Here is a 19,934-nt window from a genome sequence, read left to right as displayed (position 1 = left end):
TAGAAATTCAATCGATTACAGGAAATTGACAGATTTAAAACGAAATTAAGAGATTAGTAATAACCTGTGAAAAATGTGGGCCTCATAATTTAACCTTCTGAATGAGGAAAGAAGCCCATTCCAGCTAAGACTCCAATACCTGGGAAATGGAATTGGTAATCAATTCTGAGCCCAGTAAATAAGTGTTACAATTAGGTTTAGGAGCCCAAAATTTATGATAATCAAACCTCAAGCCTAAGCTATAGTTTCCTCTTTTCGAAGAATTTAACGTTAATAGCCTCTAATCCCATTGCTTAGACTAAAAATAACTGGCAGATGTATAGTATATCTATAATATATATTTAACTATGTATAATTAGTGTATAATCTATATATAACGATTAAGAAAAATAAACAATAAAAATGACCGACTATTTATGTAAAGATCCATAATTTCCCCTAAAACTGGCTACAGAATTAACACACGGGAAACTTTTTCTCAATACGCTACTTGGCTTCATATCAAGCTTGACTACCATTCTTTTAATATAATTTAAATAACTTTTAATATATTATCTTCTTATCAAGCTTGACTACCACTTGGCTTCACTTTCAAGCATGCTTAATTCTTCAATTGTATAAATTTATCAATATTATATCACTTTATTTACTTACTTACTTTTATTTTTTCAATTTAATATTTTATCTATAATATATAATTAAAATAATTTCATAGTTGATACTAATTTTGATTTGTTACTTCATCCAAAAAAATATGTTCTTTTATTATTTTTTTTATAAAATATATCAATATTTTTAATTGTTTTTAACACTATATGAAATAACCAATTAGACTTTTCTTCTATTTTATTTTTAATATAAAGTTTTATTTTTATATTTTTACTATGTTGCTTGTAATTATTTTATTATTATATAACCTTTATTTTGTATGAATTGATAATGACTTGCGAGACCAATAAAAATGGGGGAAGAGAGGAGAATGTATTTTATTCTTTAAATTAAAATATTTTTGTCTTTCGATTCAAATTTATAAGCTTTATCTCAATTTAAATATTTGTGTATATCAATTCAAATATATACAATGATAATCTAATAAGAATATTAAAGATAGTGTATTTTAGCTTTCAATTTCAAATACATTCTTAGCATTACATATTGTCTATACAATTCTATAATATAGATTTATATTAGATTTGGTAAACAAATCTAGTTAAGTTTTGTCGTTAAAGTGCGAAATAGCATTTTATCTATATGATATTTGGCTTGACCTCATGATTCACTATCATTCTTTTAATATAATGATATGAAGTTATATTATGTGTTGGCAACTCCCCAATTTAAAATAGAATAAGTTTCGGAATAAATAATTTTCATTATATAAAAATTATTGTTTCCATAAAAGAAGTAGTTAAGTATGTTTAAACTCAATTCAAAAAGAGTAACTAATTATTGACAACACATAATGTATAATTTGATTTTTGTAAAATTTAAATTAAAAAAGAAACCGATTATTACCTAACCTAACTAACTTTGTCCTAAATTGCCAAGTGCCCTATTGTGAGGTTTCCACTTGTGTAACGACCCAAAATTCAAATTGTCGTGATGACACCTAACCCAACCTGCTAGATAAGCCAGTTAATAAAATAATATAATATAATAATACTGAAGTGAATCAAAGATGAGATAACTGAATTTTCTACAACTCCCCAAGGACTGGCAGTACAAGTCATAAGCTTCTAAGATTTAGGATTTACAAAGCTAGTATGAAATAAATACATCATCTGTCCGAATGTACATAAACATATTTTCATAAGTCTAGAGCTACCATGAACAAGAGGCAACTGTAACTGGAATGCCAGTACAACTTCAAATCCAGCTCCCGCCGTGCACAGCAACATCAACATCCAATATCTTCACGCAAGGTGCAGAAGTGTAGTATGAGTACAACCGACCCCATATACTCAATAAGTAACAAACCTAACCTTAGGTTGAAAGTAGTGACGAGCTGGCACAAAGGTCAGAGTCCAACACCAATAGCCAACGACAGTTCATAATAATATAATAAAAGTGGTCCAGGAAATAACTCAGAGATATAATGTTCAGCTCGTTCACAGTTTCGAAAAATAGGCATGATTTTCAAGTATCACAATGAAAACCCCAAATCTCTTACCGAAAGCACCAAAATATGAGTAAGTTTGTAAAATCGTGATTTTATTTCCAAAACTTTTCAACAGGTAAATGTTTCATCACCAAATGGCATGAGGAAAAATGCATCTTTATGCTTACATGTCAATGTATATGAGAAGTCATGAATGACGTGATACCGTACATCATGAGGTAAAAAATGCATCTCTATGCATGTATGTCAAGTGTGCATGTCGAATGCAATACAACATAGTGAATAACCATATGCATACTCTCAGATTATCAATCCACTCAGTCCTCCCAGTCACTCAATCCTCACAGTCATTCAATCCTCCCAATCGCTCGGCACTCGTGCTCAATAGGTACTTGCGCTCACTGTAGGTGTGCAGACTCTAGAGGGGCTCCTTCAACCCAAGCGCTATAATGAGCTAATCATGGCATGAATCCGCACGGACAATTCACGTGCTATAGTATCAATATCTGGATCCACACGGACAACTCACGTGATGCACTGATAACTCACATGCTATAGTATCACCATCTCGATCCGCACGGACAATTCACGTGCTATAGTATCAATAACCTCACAATTAGGCTATCAGCCTCACTCAGTCATCAATCTCTTCAGTCTCTCGGGCTCACAACACTCATGCTAAGCAGCCTAAATCAATAATATGAGATGTGATAATATACAATAACAGAGACTGAAATATGATATGAAATGATGAATGCGACTGAGTACATAACTGCAATTAAGCAAATAACTCAACAACCGAGAACGACCACTGTGGGTCCTAATAGTACCAGCATATAGCCTAAACGTGAAATCTAGCATAAATTACAGCTCAAGTGTTTTAACACATAGAGTACAGTAAAAATGTTTAGATAAGATAACTACACAGTTACACGGAATCGACTAAATCACAACTCAAATGGTGCAAACCCACACGCCTGTCACCAAGCATGCGCGTCACCTAAACATCAATCACATAACATGTAATTTGAGGTTTAATACCCTCAATACCAAGTTTAGAAGTGTTACTTACCTTGAACAAGCCAAATCCAATATCGAGCAAGACAAACGATGCTCCAAAAATGCCATCTTATGTGTACCAACCTCCAAACGGCTCAAAACTAGCCAAAAGTAACTCAAATAAATCAAATAAAGCCTAAGGAAATAATTCCAAATGATAAAGGTCGAATCTTTAATCAAAAGTCCAAAGTCAATCAAAATGTCAATCTCGGGACCGCACCACAGAACCCGATGAAACTCACAAAATCCGATAACTCATTGAATTATGAGTCCAATCATACTAGTTTCACTTAAATCTGACTCCGAATCGACGTTCAAAACTCAAATATTCACTCTATGAAACTTTAGGCAAAACCTCTCAATTTCTCTTTAAAATTCACAACCCAATTACCAAAAATGAAGATAGATTCATGAAATATAATCAAAACCGAGTAGATAACACTTACCCCAATTATTATGGTAAAAATCGCCTCAAATATTGTCCAAATCCGAGCTCTCCAACTCAAAATATGACCAAATGAACAAACCCTCGATATCAAATATTTTTGTGCACTTATTCTGCCTCGTTTTGTGTACCAAATGATTCCAAAACTCACTTTTGATGCTTCCAATGGATTCCTTGTGAAATTTAGTCAAGTTAAGCTTTTGAATCACTCCATTGGACCTTATAATGAAGGAGATATGTTGGTTTCAATATTTGGAAATAGTGCAGATTTTTAAATACAAATTCAATGACAATTTCATAATTACTTTGAAAATATTTGGCAAACCAATTCTTAGTAAAATGATCATAAATTCCTCATACGATGTTGAAACTTGATGATTCCAGTTTCTATGGTTCCAAAATTACGATACGGATCTAATGCTTCAACCAAAATAGAATTGGAGCTCATGTGCTTAATGTTGTACCATTTATGCTTGAAGAAACGACGTCGAAACATTAAAAACGAGTGCAACACAATCCAAACCTATCTGAAACTCACCCGAGCCCCTCGGGACCCCGTACGAATATACCAACAAGTCCCATTACATAACATGGACTTAATCGGGGCCTCAAATCACTCATAAAAATATTGAAATAACGAACCACACCTCAAATCAAACTTAATGAACTTTTGAACTTTCAACTTCCAAAACTCGGGCCGAAATATATCAAATCAACTCAGAATGAACTCAAATTTTGCACACAAGTCCCAAATGACATAAAAAAACTATTCCAATCCCCAAAACCACAATTCGAACCCGATATCCTCAAAGTCAACTCTCTGTCAAACTTATGAACTTCTCAAATCTTCAAATTTTCAACTTTTGTCAATTAGCACCGAAACCTTTTTGAAATATTCAAGTGCAAATCCGGGTATACACCTGAGTCCAAAATTACCATCCGGACCTAACGGAACCATCAAAACTCCAATCCGAGGTCAAATACTAAAAAGTCAAACTTGGTCAACTCTTCCAACTTTAAAGCTTCAATCATGAAATTCATTCCTCCAAATCAATTCCGAATAACCTGAAAACCAAAACCGACGATTCACACAAGTCATAATACATCATACAATGCTGCTCAAGACTTCAAATAGCTGAATGGAATGCATATACTCAAAACGACTGGAACGACTGGTCGGGTTGTTACATTCTCCCCCACTTAAAACATACATTCGTCCTCGAACGTGCCAAGAGTTGTTCCTAAGCCGTCAAATCACTGTGTAACCTTACCATGCACATACTCGAGAGTGATCCCATGTCACCCTAATCCATATACGCCTGACGACACAACCTATCTGAAGATCCTTAATTCAACTTTAGCCCATAAACCTTATAATCGAATTTCCAATATCTGGAATTTCCTATAAGGCCTGAATCTCGCATCTACACCCTATATAAACATGAACAAGTTGCATCAAGCCATAACCATAACCCAAGGCACAATCACATGATATACTACATAACTCCATTACTCATAGCAATAACTCCTAATCACAGTAGTTGCTCAGAATAACCCAATACCTGCAATAAACCTCCTATCGAACAAAAACCCATTCTAAAACCTTCATACACTGCCGATGATGAAAGAAACACGCAGAAACTCGTAACCACTTATCGGATCAACAAGTCATGGATACATCTCTCGTCCGATAAGAAACAAAGCCAAACGCTAAGCCGACTTTCGATAGTATTTTCCCATCCATACTATAATCAAATCTGATAGTACCCATTCTAGGTCCAATGACCCCATCTCATCAAACACAACCATTCTATTGACATGCCACACCAATACAACCCTAAGACACAAACCGTGCAATTTGTGCACCAATAAGCAACAATTCAAATGTACTCAATCATGGAAAATAACTCAAATGAGAGAATCGTCCCACAAACTCAACAAGTACCACCACAACACAATGCTAAGAACCTATCACACCGTAGGACAAAAACACACGGATCTAACACAAGGGATCATATCCTAACATAACCCATATGCAATATGTGACCCCATCTAAACACTGGTCCATATGAAATACCTCAAGCCACCATGCTCAAAATCAACCACTACATGCAAATCGACATCAAGTATCCAAGGTGCATGACCATAATCACGGAGAAGCAAATAACTTAATACCACAAACCCGAAAGGACCATAACCAAGGCGTAATTGACCATTCCACACCCCAATCACCAAATCACACGAAGTCCGCTATAAGGCCCAAACACCATGTGTGCATATAGCCAACAAATCACAACCTTTCGTAGCATAGAAGAGTAACACATAGAACATATTAGAACACGAACAAGCTCAACTCTAACCGAATAACACACCCTTCATCAATAACGGTGTTGAGTCAACAAATCCGATCTGGTATATAATACACATCCTCATTGAGCCCCCAAATCAACCTCGGTCATCCTCAAAGGGATTACTGGCCCTCCAAAAGTCCATAATGACCTAACTGTAGCACGTACTACCATCTAGCTAACTTTGTCCACATCTTTACAGTCCTCAACCCAAAACAATCTGCTTCTGAGAACTCCCAGTCTCCAAATCCATAGAACACATGAATCACCATAGCTGATACCAACTCCACCACTCCAATGAATAACATATCTCTATTACATAATCATCCCCATGAGAAACCAGGAGAGTACCGCAATACCAATGAAGCATCCGTAAGTCAAAACACAGTGTTCCTTCTGAAATGCGTACCCTTCTCAGGCAATACCAAGTAGTAATAGCATTTATCTAGTCATCTGAAACCGTCCATGTTATCTAAGAATTCGTGACCTTCCCTTCAAAACTAAACCATGACCTTGCACATGCATATATCATGCCATCATATGAAAAGTATGAGAACCTCATAATCAACTCTGAGTCACAAGCAGAATACAGACTCGGCCAACCAGAAACCCTTAATTTGATCTCATCCAGGAGAAAATCCCAATACGCCACATGTTCCTCATGCCAGTAGGAAATATCCACCTTGAACCGTGATAGAATTCATCAAGAACTCTTTGGAATCCATTTGCACATAACCAAGCTATCAGAACCGAATCCCTCTAACTCAACCAAGCCACGCAGGTCGCCAAAACCTAAGAGCATTGCCATGAAACACCTGTAGAGACTCACCACATCATAAGTACCCAAAGAACCGATCATACCCATTATCGTGTTGATCCAACCTACTATCAAATTGTCATATTTCTCTGAGTTCCTTCCAAATTACCCTCAAGGTGACACTTCTCCTTGCCAGAACACCATGATCCTTAACCAAAACTCACCCCACAAGATCCTAGAATAAAATCACACCGCCCTAAGGCCCATAAGCCGATGTATTCCCCCTTAAGTACCCCAAAAGTATCACAACCGAGACACCAACTATAAAGAGACCTTCTGTGAGTCTAAAGTCGTTTCTTTCACCTTCTGATACTGAAATTTAAAATCCATAATGATATAGAAATATTGCGAGTCCCGATACCATCCAATGTAAATCTCAGTTTCTTACCATATACCAATCCACAAAATTCCCAATTGCTACATATAAATATTGAATCCCCTAGAACCTTTTCGAGAGTTATCCACTCCACGCAAATCTCAATTGCACTGATCAAATGGGTTGAACGATATGTGCCCTATTACCATGACAACACCCAAAGAAGTAACCCCGCCTTAACGCGACCGAGCAAAGTCCTACTCCATGTGCACTATATCTTCCACAATAACAACTCAATCATTCCATGATTCCCATATACCCATAAAGTGTAACATAACCCGTATCCATAAATTCCTTTACTTGAGTCACCCTCGATCTTAATCTTTGCAAGTCATATCCGATTGACAAGTATGCCTCAAACCGAAACCAGTACAACACATAACCACGCAATCAAATCGTCGATAATAGACTTCCCCACTTGGATCAAAGCAATAGAACAAAATACTCGATAACTCATAATACCCATACTCTATTACTGCCATAATTCCGAACCGAAGTTCAACTAAATCCTTCATAAGCTCACATAACACAAACCTTATAGTACCTCAAATCATCTACTAAGCTCGCAGACATCCACATGATGATCACGTCAACTTTCTCAACCAAATTCAAATTTAAATCTCAACACATATACCCCGCTGATAGAAAATAAACTATCCACACAACATCATAAGGATCACACCTCTGTAGATTACTCTGCATGAGATAACCCACATGCTTAGCCTCAAATTGGAATCTTGCCATACCCTTTCGCAGCCACGATTACTACGCCATCACTTAATCTTCCTGAGTCTGAACTCACAACAAGACACGAAAATCTATTTCGTTCCACAATTAAACAACATGAAAAATCTTTTAACACACTTGTAACTCGAGACTATACGTCACATCAAGATGAAAATCAAGCACCCAATAGTCCTTCTCACATCCCAAGAAAACTCTTCCCATCACATTCAAACCATCTGAACACATCCCGCAGTCACATCATACTCACCATATGGTCATCCAACCACTCATCGAGCCACAAATTTTATTAATAGGGACCCTATCGGACTTATAAGTCCAAAAGCACGTGCTCACACAGCTGAAATCCCCATGCTCAATCTACGGCCAAAACCCGGCCTCAAGTCTTCCAGATTGGCCTATCATCAGCACGCCAAAATCACATCTCACATCTCATTTATGGAATCACAAGCCGTCGATGTACAACTGATACTGAGCGCTCACATGCGCATACGAATGCATGGAAGGGATTCAATAAGATACGCTTGAAGTTGAATCAATGTCGCACGATACGGAAAGAAAGATAGGAAGTTTATCCTAAATTCCATGTAGCCTCTCGAAGATAGGTATGGACGTCATCATACCGATCCGCAAGACTCTACTAGACATTTGCTCATGACTTGTAGAATCTATTAACCTAGAGCTCTAATACCAACTTGTCACAACCCAAAAATCCAAATCGTCGTGATGACACCTAACCCAACCCGCTAGATAAGCCAGTTAACAAAATAACATAATATAATAACAATGAAGTGAATCAAAGATGAGATAACTGAATTTTCTACAACTCCCTAAGGATTGGTAGTACAAGTCATGAGCTTCTAAGATTTAGGGTTTACAAAGCTAGTATGAAATAAATACATCATATGTCCGAATGTACATAAACAGATTTTCATAAGTCTAGAGCTACTATGAACAATAGGCAATTGTAACTGGAACGCCAGTACAACTTCAAATCTAGCTCCCTCCGTGCACAACAACATCAATATCCAACATCTGCACGCAAGGTGCAGAAGTGTAGTACGAGTACAACCGACCCCATGTACTCAATAAGTAACAAACCTAATCTTAGGTTGAAAGTAGTGACGAGTTGGGATAAAGGTCAAGGTCCAACACCAATAGCCAACGACAGTTCATAATAATATAATAAAAGTGGTACAGGAAATAACTTAGAGATATAATGTTCAGCTCGTTCACAGTTCCAGAAAATAGGCATGCTTTTCAAGTATCACAGTGAAAAACCCAAATTTTTTACCGAAAGCACCAAAATATGAGTAAGTTTGTACAATCATGATTTTCTTTCCAAAACCTTTCAACAAGTAAATGTTTCATCATCAAATGGAATGAGGAAAAATGCATCTCTATGCCTACATGTCAATGTTTATGAGAAGTCATGAATGACGTGATACCGTACATCATGAGGAAAAATGCATCTCTATGCATGTATGTCAAGTGTGCATGTCGAATACAATACAACATAGTGAATAACCATATACATATTCTCAGAGTATCAATCCACTCAGTCCTCACAATCACTCAATCCTCCCAATCCCTTGGTACTCGGCACTCGCACTCAATATGTACCTGCGCTCACTGTGGGTGTGCAGACTCCGGTGGGGCTCCTTCACCCAAGCGCTATAATGATCCAATCATGGCATGAATCTGCATAAATAACTCACGTGCTGCACGGACAAGTCACATGCCATAGTATCAATATCAGGATCCACACGGACAAGTCACATGCTGCACGGACAGCTCACGTGCTATAGTATCAATAACCTCACAATTAGGTCATCGGCCTCACTCAGTCATCAATCTCTTCAGTCTCTTAGGATCACAACACTCATGCTTAGCGACCCAAATCAATTATATGAGATGTGATAATATACAATAACAGAGGCTGAGATATGATATGAAATAATGAATGCGACTGGGTACATAACTGCAATTAAGCAAATAGTACCAGCATATAGCCTAAATGTGATTTCTAGCATATATTACAACTCAAGTGCTTCAACACATAGAATACAGTAAAAATATTGAAATAAGATAGATACACAGTTCTACGGAATCGACTTAATCACAACTCACACGGTGCACGTCCACACGCTCGTCACCTAGCATGCGCACCACCTCAACATTAATTACATAACACGTAATTCGTAGTTTCATACCCTCAGCACCAAATTTAGAAGTGTTACTTTCCTCGAACAAGCCAAATCCAATATCGAGCAAGCCAAACGATGCTCCAAAAATGCCATCTCGCGTGTACCGACCTACGAATGGCTCGAAACTAGCCAAAACCAACTCAAATACATCAAATAAAGCCCAAGAAAATAATTCCAAATGATAAAGGTCGAATCTTTAATCAAAACCCCAAAGTCAACTAAAATCCAATAACCCATTGAATTACGAGTCCAACCATACTAGTTTCACTCAAATCCGACTCCGAATCGACGTTCAAAACTCAAAATTTCACTCTAGGTAAAACCGCTAATTTTTCTTTAAAATTCACAATCCAATTACCAAAAATGAAGATAGATTCATGAAATATAACCAAAACCGAGTAGAGAATACTTACTCCAATCCATATGGTGAAAATCGCCTAAACAATTGCCCAAATCCGAGCTCCCCAACTCAAAATATGACCAAATGAACAAACTCTCGATATCAAATATTTTTGCCCGGCTGTTCTGCCTCATTTCATGTGCCAAACGATCCCGAAAACTTACTTTTGATGCCTCAAATGGATTCCTTGTGAAATTCCAGTCAAGTTAGGCTTTTGAATTACTCCATTTGATGTAACAAACCAATTCTCAACACAAACACATACTTGTATATTATAATGGCTGGACGGAATTACACTCAAGTAGGAAATACTATTAGAATGAACAACTATAATTAACTGGGAATTAAAGGAACAAGAAAAGGATAAACAGAAGGGGATGAGAAGTTTCAGACATTGGAAGAATAGAGATGATGAGCACAGACCTTGCCTAAGCATAATCACCATTCGCATGCCCTCTTCCTTACACAATCTGATAATTATAACAACTTTATTTCCTCTAGCGCAGTAACTCTTTAACACATATACTTTCAACCTGGGTCCCAATGGTTGTCCAATAACCTTGTTTTGGGTTGTTTAATCATTTGACCCCAGCTAAAACCATTCTCAGGCCCAAGTGCCTCATTTTATTCGGCCATATTCACAACAATACCTCCGCCCTCAATAAGAACCTTGTCCTCAAGTTTCGGGTTAAGAATAGTGTTAGTAGCATACACTCCGCTAATTGCCTTTAGAATAAAAAGAGTTGATCTATCACAACTTTGGCAATGTGACATGATATGGTTGTCATTGTAGTATTGACAACCTTTGGCACAACATCACCACAAATCATGGATAATTCTCTCCAAACCATAAGGCAGCAAGTGAGGAGCTTTGCAAGGAGAGGGTCACACTTGACTTAAGCTTCATGGATAATTCTCTCTCAACCAGCATCAAGAGCATTGATTGCTTTAAGAAGAAGGGTGATCTTGGGGTGATGTAAAAGAACTCTTTGTCCACATAGGATCATGGCACCTATATATATTGATAAAAGGAGAGCAACCCTCGTGTACATATGACATATGACCACTCCCAAGAATAGATACATGTATTACGCTCATTTTGCAAAATTTCACACTTAATAGATATGTTTCAGTGGACTTATTCCCTCTCACTAATGCACAACATAGTTCTTTAGGAGAACAACAGTTTACAAAAGCCAAAGTTACTCCCAATTGCCGTTGACTAACAGCCTTTGACAAAGAAGACATCACTATTATGTAGAAATTTGATAATCTCAGAAGTCATACAATGAGCATCATTGGTGTATACCAGTTTTATCTCCTCAGCATAGTTTATATTCCCAGCTGCAGTGAAAAACCTAGTTCCAACAAGTCCAACGACATTAAAATGGGCATCACATCAAATTTGTAACATCAGCTCATTGAACGTGGATTTAGGTGGACCAAGTGCAAGCATGTCCCCAATTATAGCAACTCGTGTACTTATACAATCGACGTTTCGTAACAACTCAATGTCATCATTGGCCAAAAATAATTCACCAGAGGAATCAGTTACAAGAAGGAATACCACTATCTTCAGTGAACATGGAAGAAAAAGCTGGTTTGTGTCAGCATAAGAAGAGCTACCAGGTAAAGCAAATGCCAGAGGTGCTTGAGACCTCACACAAATCCAATCAACAATATAACATTGAGTAGAGCATGCTAAACGAGTAACTAACAGTGCCAAATCAGAGTGCAAATTGTAGAATTTCACAAGCCATGGTTATCCGGGATCCCACACTCTAGTCTTAGAGTTAGAATAAGCGATGAAGCAAATTTTCCCAGTACATCCCAGCAACAGTAGTGCCTCCACATTCTCTGTAGAACCTGTCTCTGTTAAGAGCACGAAATTTATTCCAGGATCCCATACACAAAGAGCCACTGTAGTTGCTTGAATGGTTACTAAAAAGAAATTAGCAGAATGAACAAATGAAAATTGATTCAAAATATGTTGATCATTGAATCCCCCAGTATAACCATTCACATCTTCAAGAAGTACTTTAACAGAATGCCTTGTACTTAGAATGGCACCCTCTTTTTCCATAACAAAATTATCAAGATACTGATCTTCAAAAATTATAGGGTCCATAAAAAATTCAGCAAGATACATGCCGACAAAGGTTTCCAATTCAATTATCCATATAGGAGGGCTGCTATCAACAGAGGAGGCATCTATGTACCTCAATGACATATTGCGGTCCAGTTGTTCATGTGACACTATACAAATTTGTGTACCTCTTGAAGCTTGGCATACAGAGAATACCCCTCTATTTTTCAAGCTTTCATGTGTTGCGACATTCCGAAAACCATCAGGCACCAAGGACACAGATGATCGATCTAATAAGCAAGGAGAAAACTGTGCAATCTCGTCACATTCACCATCTAAATCCGTTTTGGTGATAAGTGGAACAAATCCATCAATTTGTTTTAAAATCTACATATTTAACAGATAAAAGCACACATGGATCATCCTTAAAACCTTGCCATGTGTCAAGCCAATAGTCCATGGAATTAGAAAATGTGATAGTCCTTATTATTGATTCGGACGCATAGTAGAGATATGTGCAAGCCCTTGTATGACAGCCAAGACAAGTATCAAGCATACGACCAACGTCAAAAGTGTCACTAACAGGCACAACAAGTATTTGACTGATATGAAACTTATCACTTGGGACCAAGCAAGTAAACGGATCTATAAACATAGTTGCAGAGTGACTGAGTTGTTCTCGTTGAGTACTTTGAGCAAACATCTGGGCTTTACCAAGAATTTTAGTGTACGAATCAGATTTCACCAGAGAGACAAGTGTTGTTGCATCCAAAATCTCCTTAGATTCAACAAACAAACCCCTAGAAAAAGCAAATGGCTCAATTTCACTAGGTACAAGATGATCATGTCCCGCAAGAGAAATGAGTAGTGCGTTATCGCTTGCAAATAGACAAGGCATGTCGGGTTCAGTACTCTGGAGAATTTCATCAAACACCTTGCCCTTAATTGGAGCGTTACTCTCCAAAACGAGATCTTCAGAGATATGGGTAGATTGTGTAATGAAAGCACGAACCTCATTTTGGTGAGAGCATTTATCGAACACCTGGATCTCATTTGAAGATGCATCTTTTGAATCATATTCCATAGCATCAGCAAGGACGTTAGAATCTGATCGCTCAGTAGTAAACCAGACCAGTGACAGATCGGCCAAACTCACCACCAGACCTGCCAAGCTCCATTGTGGAAATCGTAATCACAATTTTGTCGTAAAATGCTTCTAATCCAGGAATTGTTTGGTCCGATGCAACAAAGTGAACCAAGTAAGAGCTTCACCATCAAGGTAGAAGTAAGGAAGAGATAGCCAATCTTTCTCGGAGAAGCCAAGGTAGGCAAAGTACTGGCCGGCCCAACAAATCCAACTCTCGAGGTTGCCGCTACCGTTGAATCGATCTAGTACCTCCGTTGGAGTACGGTGAATGAAAGCACCAATGTAACAAATCAATTCTCAACACAAACACAGACTTGTATATTATAATGGCTGGACGGAATTACACTCAAGTAGGAAATACTATTAGAATGAACAACTACAATTAACTGGGATTTAACGGAACAAGAAAAGGATAAATAGAAGGGGATGAGAAGTTTCAGATATTAGAAGGATGAGGAGCACAGACCTTGCCTAAGAATAATCACCATTCGCATGCCCTCTTTTGACAACTACATTTCCTCTGGCACAGTAACTCTCTGACACGTGTACTTCAACCTGGGTCCAATGGTAGTCCAATAACCTTGTTTTGGGTTGTTTAATCATTTGACCCCAGCTAAAACCATTCTCAGGCCCAAGTGCCTCATTTTGTTCGGCCATATTCACATCATTTGACCTTATTGTCACGACCCAAAATCCCACCACAGGCGTCGTGATGGCACCAAGTTTTTCTAAGACTAGGTAAGCCGATTTCTATTACATTCTAAAGTCATTTTAAAAAAAAATTAAATAAGTAACCAAAACTAACAGCGGAATAAATATGAATATACAACCTCCCAAGACTAGTAGTACTGAGTCACGAACTCTAACTAAATACATGGAATGATCATGAGGAGCGAATATACAATACTATTTGATTACAAATTAACAGTACAATGAAATGAAAGGACTCCAAGGGACTGCGACGACCAAGCAGTTCTACCTTGAATCCTTACGATCCCGCTTTAACTCTGCTCAAGTCTGTTATCTTCAATACCTGGCTCTGCACAAAATGTGCACAAGTGTAGAGTGAGCACGCCACAGCGATGCCTAGTAAGTATCAAGACTAACCTCAATGGAGTAGAGACGAGGTACAGTCAAGACACTCACTAGTCTAATAACCTGTGCAATATAATATACAAAATAATAAAAAATAAATAATAATAAAGGCAGGATAAAACAACCAGTGATATGCAGAACAGACAACAAGAATACCATTAATATCACTCAACAATTAATAAATACAATTACACCCAATTAAATCAACCCCTTCAAATAAATGTCTTTCACATAGTTCTTCCACATAACTCTCTTACAAATATAATTTTCACAAATAATTATTTTTCAAATATAATTCTTTCAATAAATCTTTTCAAATACAATTTTCTCAAATAAATATCTATCAAAATACAATTCTTTTATATAATACTTTTTAGTAAAAATCCTTCCAAATAAATATTTTGAATATAATTCTTTCAATTAAAAAAGTCACCATGTGACACCTCATTTCAGAATTATCAAAATACGGGTCTCAGCCCATTTTTATATTTTTTGTAAATACAGGTCTCAACCCATTTTCATATTTCCACGGCACCTCGTGCCCATAATTAAATCATCATATTTGCCCGGCACCTCATGCCCTTATTTCATATCACAACTGCACGGGCAATTCACGTGCCAAATATCATTATCATTTCATCACAACACCTTGTGCCCATATTTTATATCACAACTGCACAGACAATTCAAGTGCCAATATCCCCATTTCATATACCATTCACGGCACCTCGTGCCCACATTATATTTTATAAACCGCCTGGCAATAGCCACAGGCTCTCAATTTCAACATAAATCAGATTATTATCAATTTACTAACAACAAGACAAGTTGCACAAGGTATAAAAATAAACACAAGAAAATCACAACATCAAATGAAAATTATCAACACCACAACCCCACATCATCACATATCGTCCCTGACAATAGCCACCATTATCGCTCATATTGCCACCTTTATCGCTCCTATAGCCACCCTTATCGCTCCGCCCAAACAATATCAATAGCCACCCTTATCGCTCCTATTGCCACCCTTATCGCACCTATATCCACCCTTATCACTCCGCCCAGACAATACCAATAGCCAACAAACACAATAGTAAAATGCCACCCTTATAACCACATAATATCAACGGTGAAATGCCACCCTTATCTCCCCAAAATAACAACTTACACAACAGAACAATTTACACAGGAAGTTATCACAACAACATAACAAAAATTAATTCATATCACAATTTACCCAATGGCCACAATCAAATTTCAAAGCTACAACCAAGTTAATTAATTTCACAGCAAATAGCCAAATGCTCCACACAATGTGTACAACACCCAAAAATAATCAATAGAGATAGAAATTACTCAACATAAAGCAAAGTCTTCATAAAAGATCAAATTTTCAATAATTATATAAACACCTCTTTTTAAGCTTATTTAATTAATTATTTACAGAGGGGAAAATCCAAGATGAAATTAAATTCCAATAATTATCAAACCAACAAATTCATGAAATTTCATACATAATCAAAATACAATCACATCACATTGTAATATAACAACAGAGCCAACAACAAGGGTTTAGGCACGACAAGTAGATGATTAAATATATGCCAATAATTATTCAATTTACTACACAATATGCTCAAGACTTTAACTCAATAAGATTTGCACTTATAAACCAAGTACATACTCGTCACCTCGCGTACATGGTTTTCAATTACCCAAGTTGCACATAAGACTCAATGCCTAAGGGGAATTTCTCCCACTCGAGGTTAAGCAAGAAACTTACATTTTTGAAGTTAGGCCGATATTCCAAAATAGCCTTCTTGCTTGAATTCACCTCCGGACAGCTCAAATCTATCCAAATTAATTGTATAACTTCATTAAAATTTATCGGAAATAATTCCGGATAATAATACGTCGACTTAAAAATTTATTCCAAAAAGTCAACAAAAGTCAACGTGGGGCCCGCCCCTCGGAACCCGACATAATTTTCATAAAATTCGAACACCCATTCCGATACAAGTTCAACCATACCAATTTTATTGAATTGCAATAACAAATCGACCTCCAAATCTTAAATTTAAACCAAGAGGATTTTCTAAATTTTTCAACCCAATTCACTAATTTAGTGATAAAAACAACAAAAGATTCATATAATTTAACCAAAATCAAGTTAGGAATTTTTACCCCAAATGTTTTTCCTGAAAAACTCTCAAAATATCGCCTCACCCGAGCTTCCTTGGTCCAAAAATGGAAGAATGACACGAATTTAGACTTTATTCTACTGCCCAGGGGTTTGTTCTTCGCGTTCGCGAAGAACAAATTCTTCAAAAGTCATTTTCAAACTCTTCTTAGACAGATTCTAGTATAATGGCCATAACGTTTTGTACAAAACTCCAAATGATAAATGGCTTGACTTTCCGAAAACTAGACTCCAAGGGCTATAACTTCCATTTGTTGTTTATCTCCCAATTCCTTATAAATTACGAGATATAAGCTTCCAAAGACAGTCCTTTGCAACAGAGATTTCCAAACTCTTCTCGGACAGCCTATAGTATATCCACCATACCTTTTTGTATATAACTCCAAATGACAAATAGTTTACCTTTCTGAAAACTATACACAAAACTCTACAACTTTTATTTTTGGATCATCTCCAAATACCCTATAGATTGTGAGATATCCACCTCTAAAATCAAACGACGAACAGTAAACTTTCCTTCTTCGCGAACGCGAGAACCTCTTCGCGAACGCGAGAGGCTCCTCGCGAACGCGAAGAACAACACCAGAACCAGCAACCAGCAGAATCAAAACACCCAAACTTGATCCGGAACCACCCCGAATCAAACCCGAGGCCCCCAGGACCCCGTCCAATCGTACCAACCAATTCCAATACATAACACGAACCTGCTTGAGGCCTCAAATCACATCAAACAACATCAAAGCCACGAATCATACCCCAATTCAAGCCTAATGAACTTTAAAAATTTTAAATTCTATAACTTGTACCGAAACACATCAAATCAATCCGGAATGACTTCAAATTTTGCAGGCAAGTCCCAAATAACATAACAGAGTTGTTCCAACTCCCGGAATCGCATTCCGTCCCCGATATCAAAAATTCAACCCCCCGGTCAAACTTTCCGAAAATTCGACTTTCGCCATTTCAAGCCTAAATTGGCTGCAGACCTCATATTCACGGTCCAGACATGCTCCTAAGTCCAAAATCACTCAACGGAGCTAACGGAACCGACATAACTCTATTCCGGAGTCGTCTTCACGCATTTCCAACAATGGTAAAAATCCTAAGGCTTAAGTTTCCATCTCAAGGACTAAGTATCCCAAATCTCTCCGAATCATCTGTAAATCAAACTCGACCACACATGCGGGTCATAATACATATTGCGAGGCTGCTCGAGACCTTAAGTCACTGAACGGGGCTTAAATTCTTAAAACGACAAGTCGGGTTGTTACATTCTCCACCCCTTAAACAAACGTTCGTCCTCAAACGTGCTAAGAATTGTTCTGAGGTTACAGAGTTGATAATTTTACTTTTACACATAAACTCACGGTTGATTCCACGTTACCGCATTTGAGATAAGCCCTACAACATCATCTCACTTGAGATTATTTCTTTTATCCATATTTGTAAACTTTAAGGCTATTTTCTTACGCTCCAATATTTTCAAAAGGCATGATTTCTCACAACAACGCACAATATTAGTCTCAACCGGCAATAGCAACTCGTGCCTATGCACACATCAATTTTCTCGATAGTGTTGAAGTAATTCAAAACTTCCTTTGGGGTACTGCATTATTCCCCGCTTAGGATCATTCGCCCTCAAACACATAATATAATTTATCTCTTCTTTTGCAATTCTCAATCCTTCAAATTTTTCAAATATTTCGGCAGAGTCTCCCCTGTAATTATCCTATCCACCTGCCAGAGTAACACCCAAACAACTCCTAACAACATATCCACAACCCAACAAAATATCACAGGGTATATATCAATAACATTAATCTCAGCATTGCTTGATCATAATGATATTAGGACATGAAGCACATCATATGTATGCTCATCACCACATCTCTAGTCTTAAAAGTTGTTCATAATTAATTCCAACATCATCAATTAATCTCATATTAACCATCACCTCATTTCGAATTTTCACAATACTGACAACAGAACGTGAGGCATGAAGACCTCATGATTACTTACTCGGATTAATGAGTCACATTTAACGCCACCTGGGCACTCACCTCATGGGCTAAAACTCAATATTTACAATACAAAATGGATGAATATGAACAGAAAATATACAAGCATTATCAAATAAGCCTAACATGCATGACTCCCTATTAATATTATTGCACAAATAAATTTCACAAAGGGAAAAATTTTAAACTCATAAATATTTCACCACAAGGACCTCGTCCTTACATAACTTCCATCGCGACTTGCAGCCCGGTTTAAATATTTCACATCATATATAAAATTCGAGGATCTCGTCCTCAACTCCTAATCACAAGTATTTTTGCACATTGTGCCAACTAAAATTTTCAATTTCCTTTCTTTCTTTTTTTCAATATATTTCATAAATAATTTTCACAACATATAATGAACCCTCCTACCGGTAGGGCATATAATTCATAAAACAGATTGGAATCAATTATTCTAAAACACATTAAACCCACTGTAGTGAATAATAAAAATTACTTTTGGGCTTATAGCCCTTAATGGTATACCAAAAATAAAATGACATACACGGGCTCACATCTTTAAATCTACCCATAGGGATAAACATATAAGTGAGTCACAAATTTATGAAGCTCACCCATAAGTGGAGCATAATAGGAGGACTCACCTCAATATTCAGAACCGAATAAAATTAAGGGAAATTATCCTTTATAATAAAAAATCAGGATCGTACCTGTAACGACACCATCTGGTGTATTGGCCTCGGCCAAATCATAGTGATTAAATCAACAGGTCGAGCCTCCACCTCTTAGGCGCCCACTACCCGTCTGTCCTCCACCTCTAGCTGACTGTGCATGTGGAGTATCAACTGGAATAAAGCTTGTAGCTGG

The 19,934-nt window shown here is 37.2% G+C and overlaps 1 long non-coding RNA gene across 1 annotated transcript; it reads right to left on the bottom strand.

Annotated features, from left to right (window-relative positions):
- Positions 1 to 9,860: 9,860 nt before the first annotated feature.
- Positions 9,861 to 14,245, bottom strand: LOC138900545 (uncharacterized). The gene is made up of 2 exons (XR_011411625.1): positions 10,529 to 14,245; positions 9,861 to 10,240 (listed from the first exon to the last, which is right to left on the bottom strand). It is a non-coding gene; the product is annotated as an uncharacterized lncRNA (long non-coding RNA).
- Between the last annotated feature and the right edge of the window lie 5,689 nt (positions 14,246 to 19,934).

This window comes from Nicotiana tomentosiformis, chromosome 10, assembly GCF_000390325.3.
Source record: "Nicotiana tomentosiformis chromosome 10, ASM39032v3, whole genome shotgun sequence".
In the NCBI taxonomy this organism is placed as follows: Eukaryota; Viridiplantae; Streptophyta; class Magnoliopsida; order Solanales; family Solanaceae; genus Nicotiana; species Nicotiana tomentosiformis.
Note: the sequence above shows the minus strand (reverse complement) of the source record. Positions and strands in the feature narration are given on the sequence as shown.